An 11,405-nucleotide genomic window follows, 5' to 3' on the forward strand; every position below is an offset into this window, starting at 1 on the left:
AGTTTTACACAATTGCTTTGTGATTAAGCTTTGGGTCGCCTATAAATTCCTCACATTAGCAGCAAAAAATTTTGTAGTCAACAGTATTACACATTTGTAAACAAACATTTGAAATAAGCAGGTTTTTGCAGTACTTGCAGGAAACCAAACAAACAAACAAAAAAACTTTATGCATTTGCTTTTCTGGTCAGAGATTGCAACACCTTTTGCATGCAGCAAACAATCAATATAGTCAGGAGGTTTTCCATAATTCACCACCAGGGGCAGGCTGGGTTGAGGGGCATCTGCCTTTCAGAGCGTATTCAGGTCTGCGCATACCCAAATTCAACAAGGAACAGATCTGAAGATACGTGCGCTGATGAATTTGGGTCTAGGTCTACTCTGCTCTACAACAGAAGACGTTGCAGGATACGTCCAATGCCTATATGGAATAATATAAACCTGCAAAAGATCACACAGACAAATAAGACTATTCAGTTAATGTCACCTGTTAATAATATACACACTGATGACAACAACGTTTAAAAAAAATATAAATATATATTTTTTTATATATATTTTTTTCTCCCATGAAATTCATTTATTAGGATGTTCTTAATGGCTACTGAACTTTAAATACATTTTACAGTTGTTCCTGATTGCAAACACCTGTTATAGCGTGCATTCAAGACTGTCATCACTAGTAGTCAGGACTTAGACTAGCCCTGTAGCTGGAGCAAGAGATACCACAGAAAAACAAGTAACATTGAGATGGCCATAGCTTGAATCAGTTGTGGCTGTGTGCACTCGAGTTAGCATGCCCTTATTGTACATTGTCCATGGACGAATGACCCTGTCCTGTTCCCTCCCAGAAATCATAGGCTTAAGTAAGTGTCCTCTGCGTGTGAAGATGAATTGGACGTGGCTGCGTTCAGTTGTGTATGAGCCGGTTCTGGGCATGCAGAGAGTAATTTTGCCCATGATATGCACAAAATCGACACATACGAACATTGATGAATCAGGCCGACTGAGTTCACTAGGAAGCCTTAACAAATCTAGGGCCTGTTCATCACATTTACACACTAAATGTGTTTCTTTTATATTCACAGCAGACAAGCTGTAGATAGCAACGTCAGGTCAGTAAACACAAAGAAAAAGTCCAGTATTTTATTGGATAGATGGGACAGGTTCCACAAAATTTAGGAGCCTTGGTTGTCTTGCTCTTCTCCCTTGGCTCCCTCTTAACGGTTCAAATGATCTGGCTGTCTCAGACAGTGGTGCTTGCCAAGGCAACCCAGAATTTGTCTTTCCCGTATCTCTGTTGTCACTTGTACTTCTTCCCTTTTCCTTTCTCAAATTTTTCACTGGCTGAGGCCACTGAAATGGGCTATCTGCTGCAAAATCGAATACATTTAGCAACCCCCATGTTGTATTGATTTTTATATTATAACTTGTGTATTTGACATGCTTTGTAAATTGTTCTAAAATCCTTCAATAAAAAGCAATTTTATTTATTTATTTCTAAATAGATTCTAGCACTACACAATCACTTGTTCTGATTAATATTTTTAGAGCAATGTGATTTTTAGATATTTTACAGAGCACAATACATACTGGCTAAGTGTAATTTGTATGTGTAATTTGTAGAATATCCATAAATGTTTTGATCAACGGTAATGAAGATTTTCTTTCTGAAAAATTCATTTCATACCATTTAATGACCAAAGAGAGAGGCATAAAGTGAGTGAAAGGGCTTATTGCCCACCTGTACAGGGAGAGAGAGGTACAGACAACCTTACAGAATTCTGGACACATATTCAATATACAGTACAGAAGAACAAACATCCAAAAACTAAAGAAACATCAACATTCCATTCTATACATAGGATCCAGTTATACACTTCAGGGGGCGCATGGTGCGGCCCTCTAACCTTCAAAAGGGCCACACACTACCCTTAATCTCAGTAATAAGTTAAAACAATAGCTTTAATCAAAGAAAGAGACACCAATCGGTAATAACACATCAGAAGGTGTTTTAAACAAGTGTTACAAGTTGCCTGTTGCCCATCATTGTTCTAGATAGTATTACAGTGAACATTGATAAAAAAAAACCGCTATAGATTAGGCCCTACAGATGGCCAGTGGGTTTAAAGTGGAAAACATGGACAAAAGTAAATAATGCCCTTTTAATATACATGTAATTACATTTACTGCATAGAGCATATCCCCTAAAATGCCTCTGCATCACTTACATACTGTAAATTACCACAATGCGCACTTTAACCCTTCCATTGCCCCTTTGCAAGATACCCTACACTGCTTAAGCAAAAATCTATGAAGTGTCCTTATGAGATGTATCAGTATAGACCATTCTGTAGAAATAGTAGGTAGCAATTACTGTACAGGAACAAAGTGTATTAGGAGTGAGACTTACGTGCAGCAGTGATGGATGGCTGTAGATTCATTTTGTATAGCCGGCTCCTTTGTTAAAATTGCCTTTGTATAATGCCAATAGATCCCCAGCACTTTATAGTGTGCAGTCTAAGAAGGTGTTTTGTTCGGTCTGGTCCTGGCCTTTGCCCTTCTTCTCCCACACAAAACCAAAAATCTGTGACTCGCAGCCCCCGGAAAGGTAATTTATTAAAATGTATTCATGTAAGGTCTGGATCTAAACGGTTTAATTAAGCACGGGCAGAAGAAGCGGATCACACAGAATGACTCTGCTAGCTTGAAATCCCAGTGTCCTTTCAATCATAGGAAAAATGCCTTAAATTTAGATTTTAAGTTGTTCAATACAAAGACAAAAATTGAAGCCCATGAAAAGCATGTGCATTTATTTTCAGAAAAAAACAGTAAAAATAATGATGTGCAAGTTATGGAAAAGTTGTACACTTCACGATATCTCCTGGCAGGCTTTAATGTTTGGTCATTCGGAGTATGGTTGGTGTATTTCTTATGGAGACACAGGTTGCAGGTAGCACAGGTGTATGGGAGTGGCCTCAGTGCTAAACATGCTGGCTTGTTGCTATGTATGTGACCTTTAGATGATCACTGCATCTCCAAGTGTCATATCAGTGCTTACCTTTAAAGACAAAACACATTATAGGGTGTCCTACGCCCACTCACACAGGAGGCAGATATTTTTGTGCTCTAAACTAATATTAATAAGAATGCATCCTATCCATAATTCAGGAACCTGCCATATCCCTAGTTTTGAGTGAACAGAAAGGCTAATTATTGGTTCATCCAATAAAATGTCTGCCTCTACTGTGTGTGCATTGTAGCTGTGCCATAGATATCAACAACCATCAACACATTGCTATTATTTATTTATAAAGCTCCATCACTGCCAGCAGAGTGCTGTACAATCTACCACCATAGGCATGAAACACACAATACAAATTTGGGATTAAGTAAAGAGGTGTTAAACTGATAATAATGGACGTTTATAATGGACTTGAAGACCTGATTGGCTGAATCTGGAAAATAACTGTTATGGAATTTACTAACTGAGCAAAATCTATCATGTGACTAGACTAAAAAAGATACACCTTGCCCCAATTACCATATGCACAATTCTGGGTACCAGGGTTGCCAGAGTAAAAGTATTGACCGTGTAAAAATCTAGCAAAGTTTCCAAGTGTAATTTACAAACAATGTAGCTCTATATATTAATATGAAATTATGGTTCTGAGACTATGTAATTTTGTCCACGTAATAATTACTTGCAGTCACAAACCTCTTGCTAATCTAGAGGTTATTATTTTGTGTGGGGGAAAAATAATTTGGTTTAAAATTTTCAGTATTTTTTAAGAATGTTGGCATCCTTGCTGGATACACAAATTCATGCAATATAAATGCATTACCTCTTTCATATACATACCGTCCGTACATTGACAGCCTCAGTCCTGCTGTTATAGGATCAGCATGGTCTCTTGTCATCTTTCAAGTGTTCTTGTTCTTTGGAACTTCAAGCAAGAAACTTGTCTCTCAGCAGCTGTGTTCTGATTCCGATACCATCAACTTTCTTCAGTAATGTTTTTGAGGGAAAAAGACAAAAGCACTGACCTCGATTACACGACACAGATTTTAAGCATATCTGCTTGAAAATATATAAAAAATGCCTTTAGTATGGAGGAAATCCGTCCTTGCATCTGCATATGAGCTGAGTACAGCTGCTTTTCTTGTTTCTCTAGAGTACTGAGCTTAACAGCAAAGTATCTTGCAGAAATTGAGTCACTGTGGGGACCTTAATTCAGCCCCGGGCCTCCTATTTAATTTTTAAACTAATCCAGTTTCTATGGATATATGTCCTTTCTGTGGAATGATGAAGCAGACACAAGGAAGAAGTTTTGTGTGTGTTTGTGTGTGCCTTTTAATTCAATAACTGCTTTTTAAAATGGATCTGGCTTATAGATGTAATTGATGGTTTGTTTCCACTCGCAGACTGCCAGCCCTTGATAATTACTCCTCTGGGAGAGGTGGAGGTACGGTAAGTGCAATACAGCTTTCTATCAGTACATGAATACTTGCTTTCCATAGCAACGGAAGGGATTCCAAAGTGTAGCTGGTCCTGATGCTGCCTGTTTTGGGAAATGTAAGTAGTTAGAACATAGAAAAGAGGTCACTTAAAAGTGTGAAGTGTTCAATGGAAATAAAGCATCAACATAGGATGCAAATCAGTCAGTATTTACCCACTGGGACTTATGAAAAGCTGTGCTATGTATTATATAAAATGTAAACCATTAGAAGTAGGACTTACTTTTCTTCAAATAAAAACATATTAGAGTACTTAACTGAAAAATCATCTCCTTTCCGATTTCACATGGAGGTACGGCATATTTGTAAAAGATCTAACACATGAAAGATCACCATAGTCAACAAAAGCAACAGTGTTCAGGATGTTAGACGTGCAAAGGAAAATACTGTCCCTAATGATTTTGGATGTGGCTGTATGTTTAGATTTTTTATCATAATTTTTTTTCAACTGTTTACTTTTTAAATGTGAGAATCAGACTAATTCTGTAGATAAGCTACAGGGATGATTCAATTGCAATTATTTCTGTTGTCTTATTTCTCATATACTAATAGACAAATCTAATAGTGCTTATTTGCTCCTGTGCGAATACACGTTTGCTCTAGAGCAGTGGTTCCCAAACTGGGTGCCGTGGCTCCCTGGGGTTCCGCGGTGACCTCCCTGGGGTTGGTAAGCAAGGCTGGTGACTACTTGGTAATTATTTTGGCTTAGGGGTGCCCTGAAAAAATTATGGAGACACTAAGGGTGCCTCGAACTGAGAAAGTTTGGGATCCACTGCTCTAGAGAGATAGGTAGCCAACCTCCTGAAATAGTGCTGCAGCAGGGAGAAAGCGTGAGAATAACCTTTCACTACTTCCTATTAGAGCAGCACGGTGGCTCAGTGGTTAGCAATTCTGCCTCACAGCACTGAGTTCAATTCCCACCATGGCCTTATCTGTGTGGAGTTTGTATGTTCTCCCCGTGTTTGCGTGGGTTTCCTCCAAATTCTCCGGTTTCCTCCCACACTCCAAAAACATACTACTAGGTTAATTTGTTGCTATTAAATTGCCCTTAATCTCTCTCGGCCTGTGTATGTATGTTAGGGAATTTAGACTGTAAGCTCCAATGGGCCAGGGACTGATGTGAATGCGTTCTCTGTACAGCGCTGCGGAAATAGTGGCACTATATAAATAGATGATGATGATTACACAGGTCATGCCCCTGCCCTGTGTTTTTAATGTTTTAAAACATTTTCATATTCCTGTTCTACTTTTACTGCAAGTTCCTATAGGGAAAAGTTCCTCAACATTTACCACAGAGGTTACCCTTTTCCTCAGCGTAGATTAACGATAGGGCTTTCATATTCCACCTCCTGCCCCAAATGTGGTTTTCATGAGGCCTCCTTCTTACATTGTATGTAGAACTGTCCAAATATAAAATCTTTCAGGGAGCTATACACTTCCACTCACCTGCTGAACTGTTTTCCAGAATGGGCATTGTTGGGGGTTATAGATTCATCCTTAAAACTACGGGATGCAGAAAACTGCTTCTAAATATTTCACTGGCAGCTAGAAAAATGCATTCTCCAGCCATGGATACAAGCAGTGCTTTTTTTGTAAAAAAAAAAAAAAAGGTGGTGGAACTCACATCTTGTTAATATTTTATGATATTTTTTTTTTATATTCATGTCTTAACATACCTTTAATGTATTATATGTAGTGTATGTCCCCCTTCAGTTTTCATCCTGTGCCAGTGCCCCTAATCATTTTTATGTCCCCTTCAGTTTTAATCCTGTGCCAGTGCCCCTAATCATTTTTTGGTCCCCCCTTGAGTTTTTATGCTGTGCCCTGGGCCCGCCCCTCTCATGCTGGCCTTTTTCTTTTTTTTTGTCACCATTTATTTTTCTGACCACTTTCTTTTAAACGGCGCCCCATTTTTCCTCTAACTTACCTTGCTTTCTGTTGCCTCCTTTTTCCTCGTCACTTCTTTTCAGTTTTCTTTTCTGTCGCGGCGCTCCTCTTCTTGTTGATTGCTCCTCACAGCTCCGTGAATGACTGTCGGGCGCGACGTGCGTGATGAAGTCACGCCCAACAGTCATTGGAAATAGAGAAGGGAGGAGGGCGCGGCCGCGCCAGACAGATGGTATTGTTTACTTTTTTTTTTTCATTGTGTGTGTTTAAGGCCGGCGGAGAAGCCGCCGCAAAGCCCAAAAAAAAAAGGTCCCGGAATGCCGTTCCCAGCGTTCAATGGGAAAAGAAGCACTAGATACAAGAACAACCACCCATCCACCCATCAGCCTCCTCAAATATACATTATTCTTTGTGTTCAGAATGGAGTGGTTACAGTTATTGATTCATAAAGAAAAAGAAAATTAAAAAAGGAACTCTGAGAAGATCCTCCAATCATCTTTCAGTAAAACTGTGAAAATGGTTTATAGATAAATACATTAAAACCTTTAAGAGAAATTAAAATCTCTGACCTCATCTGAGACACTAACCTCACCTAGAACCACAATTCCTACTTTGTTAAACATGAATTTATTATTCTGCTTAACAGTATATGAACTATATCCACTAATTGGACATATTTAACCCTTATAACTTTGTCATTTGTGACACCACCATTATTTTACTTACACTTGTTTCTTAACATGTTAATCCAATAAAGAGATAAAAAAAACAAAAAACAAAGAGGGTCTGGGTAGCGGTTTTATAGCTTTGAGGAGAGGAAATTTATAGGCTACCAGATACTTAGGAGAACAGTCACCTTCCCTCTCAACTTTGTCATACACAATGATAATTGCTTGGCTACATCTACAGTCTTATATTGTACATTACAGTGGAGTTATTATGCATCTTGGACATCTGATAACCCTGTGTGATTATTATTATCTTTGATTTATAAGGCGCCACAAAGGGTCAGCAGCGCCGTACATTACATATACAGAAAACAGAACCAAGACACAACATGATACACAAATATATACAATCACAGGTGACAGGGTAAAGCAAATCAGATTATATCTGACAGATAGTGAAAGGGATGGTAGAAATCAGCAAGAAGAAGGCCGAAGCTTAATAAAACAGGGAAAACAGGGCTAGCGAAGCAGGCCAAGAGGTACAGAGGGTGAAGGAACAGTAGAAGGAGCACACAAGAAAAAAGGGCCCTGCTCATGAGAGCTAACATCCTAAAGGGAAGGGGGATGACACAAATAGGGTGGTACGAACTGGGGGAGAGAGCCAGGACAAGGAAGTTAGGAGGACTAATAGACTTGAATAATGAGGGTGACACGGATAGATCGCCTAATTTGAATCTTGGTAAATTCACCTCCCATGTCACAGACTCTCAGTCCACATCATGAAAGGCAACCTGTGTCATCCACTTCAGAGTGGATATACTGTGGCTCGTTATGCTGACTGCCAGCCCCTTCATGTGGCCCATTCTTGGCATAATAAGTATGTCAGCTCTGGACAGATCTGGGATGCAGAAAACAGGCTGCTGGTTATGAGCAGTGCCAGGGAAAGTGGTAAATGCACTTGAATCTCTAGAGTAAGGTTTTATTAAAACATTTTCCTTAGAAAACTCGTGTTTTTGTGTCTATGGACTCCCTCAGCAGACAAGTTGGTTGCATAGCTCTGACCTTATACCTCAGAGTCTGATTAGTCAGGCTCTCTTGCTCTTTTTTCTAAGTTCCAGTCCCTCTGTTGAGAAAGAATAGCATAAAAGCAAAAACATTCTTTTGGTTGCCCTCCTGCAAGAGATGAGCACCTGAATGGGGGACAGCTTTAAGGAAACAGACACTGCTTCCTCCAGGGTGCTGCTGACAAAATATTTTGCCAAGCATGCTCGCGTCAGCCAGTGTGCCTGTTAATATGTGCGGATCCTGCTGTGTTCAGCAGGGGGCAGGGAATATTTATTTTCCCCCTGCTGCTGCAGTATTTCGAGAGACTTGCTTACATATCAGTTGCAAGCCTCCCAAAGTACAAAACATTGCAAATAAAACCTCAAAACTCCCTTGTTCCCGATTTTCTTAAATTAACTAAAAATAAGATCAATACTAGTTTGACAACAAATAAAATGTATTGGTTTCCATCTAACCCTTTGGAGCCGTTTGCAAAAAATCATGAATATGCTCTGCATACACACGTAGTCCACAAGAAACGGATCTTAAGATATGTATATTGTTGACTACGGGTGTATTTTCACTCTACTGCCGTGCAACATCAGCCGGTGGACCGGGTGGCACAATACAGTGAAAAAATAAATAACAAAATTAAAAAAAACAGAGTGCCCTCGCAAACAGATTAACCCTAATACTGCAGCTTGGGGTCCTCCTGCTATAATGACAAACCAACCCCACGCAGGCCAGCACAGGGCTGGATTCCCTAGGGCAGGGGTCAACAACCCCCGGCACACGTGCCAGACATGATACACAGACCACTTCTGTCTGGCACACCAGGCCCGCAGCTGCCTTCGTAATGCAGACGATAATGGCCGAAACGATGAAGCAGCTGCTAGGTTTCTGGAATGGAAGACCTGTCTCCAAATGGAAGTATAAGGAACACTATAAATTGGGGGGCACAGCTATGTGGCATACTATGAATTGAGGGGCACATCTAACTGTGCAGCGGGAGCTTCATGGAATGGGGTTGCATGCAAGCCTCACATTACCAAGACCAAAGCCAAGCGTCGGATGGAGTTGTGTGAAGCACACAGAGACTGGACTGTGGAGCTGTGGGAACGTGTTCTGTGGAGTGACAAATCACGTTTCTCTGTTTGGCAGTCAGATGGGTGAGTCTGAGATTGGCAGATTCTGAGAGAACATTACCTGCCTGACTGCATTATGCTAACTGTGAAGTTTTGTGGAGGAGAGACAATGGTTGTCAAGCGCGGATGGAGAAGCACAGGGACGGACGCCTTCTCTGCCCCGAGAAGTCACGTCTGGTTGCTTGGCAACCAGAAGTGTGAAGCCCGGCAATGTCTTTGCTGGGCAACGGGATGCTATTCTGAAACCCAGTGGCGGCAGGTGGCGTAACCGCCACCAGTAAACTTTCTTTGCCCCACCCTATATCAGAAAGACTTTGGCACCATTAGGGTGCCAGAGAATTAGGTCTATCCTACCTCCAGACATTTATGGTGCTGCATTGCTATTGGTATGTTTCCACGGTTCCTGGCCCGGCTCATTTGACTCTCCCCTTGAATTCTCCCTTTTGGTGCTGCAAGTCCTCTGTTAATGGACCAAGGCCTGTTTGACTATTCTTGTGGATCCTCCGTGAGTACTGTGCAGACTGCATGGCTTCACCTCGGCTTCCCTGACTATCCGTTTGCTATCACCTTTCCCGCTGGTAGCCCTTCTGGAGAACCACCACCTGTGTTTCTCTTGCAGCTAAATCTAAACTCCTTTGTGGGGGTCCCCGGTAAAGACCAGAGGAACATTTCTATTCCAACATGACTGTGCCCCAGTGCACAAAGCAAAGATTACAAAGACATGGTTTGATGAGCTTGGTGTGGAAGAACTTGACTGGCCCGCACTGAGTTCAACCCCATCAAACACCTTTGGGATGAACTGGAAGGAAGATTGTGAGCCAGGCCTTATCGTCCAACATCAGTGCCTGATCTCATAAATGGTCTACAGAATGAATGGGCACAAATTCCCACAGAAACACTCCCAACATCTTGTGGAAAGCCTTCCAAGAAGAGTGGAAGGTATTACCACTGCAAAAGGGGGACCAACTCCATATTAAAGTATATGTATTTGAATACAATGTCATTACAGTCCCTGTTGGTGTAATGGTCAAGCGTCCAAATACTTTTGTCCATATAGTGTCTATTACACAATGATGGGCACAATAATTGTTAAAACAATATTTATTATTTGGTTGACTGAAGGGGACAATATTTTTTTTATTGAAGGGGACAATAATATTTATTTGATTGAATGGGGCAATATTAAAGGTGGGAATATTAAATAGTTCAATTAAGGGAGCATGATTAATTATATATCTATAGGGGCATGCAAATAATTTTTATATATGGGGAACTATTCATTTTTAAGGGGGGCTACACCTGTAGTGCGAGCTCTTGTGGCACTGCACCAGCAAGTATACACTGGTGCACATTTGTGTGCTTGCACTTATTATTTGACATAAGCATGTACTATATTATAACATTTGGGCCCTGACTGCCACCAGACAGGAGTCCTATTGCTACTTAGCAATGGCCCAGGACACTGTACGTGGGGGGCTTGAAAATTTGTCCAGGTGAAACAGGATATTTTACATCCAATTTTACCAAGGTCAATACCACCTGTGGTTTAGTGTAAGCTGCAATTTAGGGGTTTTCTGCCACACATCGCCAGCAGTATGAGTTTTAACTCTCCAAATAGTTTAATAAACCCGGCAGTTTGGAGCAATATCAAGAGGTTTGGAGAAACCTCTTGATATGTGTGGCAGCAAAATACAAAAAAAAAACACCTCTTAGCAAATGTATCCCTTAGACTGTTATTGGATTAATAGAAGGCATTGTCTTCTACCGGAACTACCTCCCATCTAATAAAAGTATGGCACCTAAACTGGACTGACCCTTTAGTGTGGTCCAATTCGAGACATAGAGTAGCAATGCTCTTTCCTTTCTCTGGACCTCCATTAAGCTTTTGATACCCTCTTTTGGCCATATCTATTTTACATCCTGATAAGGCACTGATTCCAATGGACCCGCTGGTATTCACCATGGACACCCGCATGGACGTTTGGGCTTAGCTACAGGGAGTCCGCAGGCTGGATCATAAAGAGCAAGATTAAATCAAATATCAGATGAATGGTCAAATAAGACAAAACCAAAACGTTGGATCAGCCTTATACTCTGGCACTGAAAAGTGCTCAGAGTGTTCTTTAAATACCAGCACCTTGTT

General features: G+C 40.7%; 1 protein-coding gene across 1 annotated transcript in view; it reads right to left on the minus strand.

The window, feature by feature from the left end:
* The window catches only part of LOC142149921 (protein shisa-like-1a), a 31,675-nt gene extending 27,481 nt beyond the window's left edge, over nt 1-4,194 (minus strand). The window contains exon 1 of the mRNA XM_075205200.1: nt 3,863-4,194. The gene's annotated coding sequence lies outside the window, so the exon portion shown is untranslated. The remainder of the gene's footprint in view (nt 1-3,862) is intronic.
* Between the last annotated feature and the right edge of the window lie 7,211 nt (nt 4,195-11,405).

This window comes from Mixophyes fleayi, chromosome 4, assembly GCF_038048845.1.
Source record: "Mixophyes fleayi isolate aMixFle1 chromosome 4, aMixFle1.hap1, whole genome shotgun sequence".
Lineage (NCBI taxonomy): Eukaryota > Metazoa > Chordata > Amphibia > Anura > Limnodynastidae > Mixophyes > Mixophyes fleayi.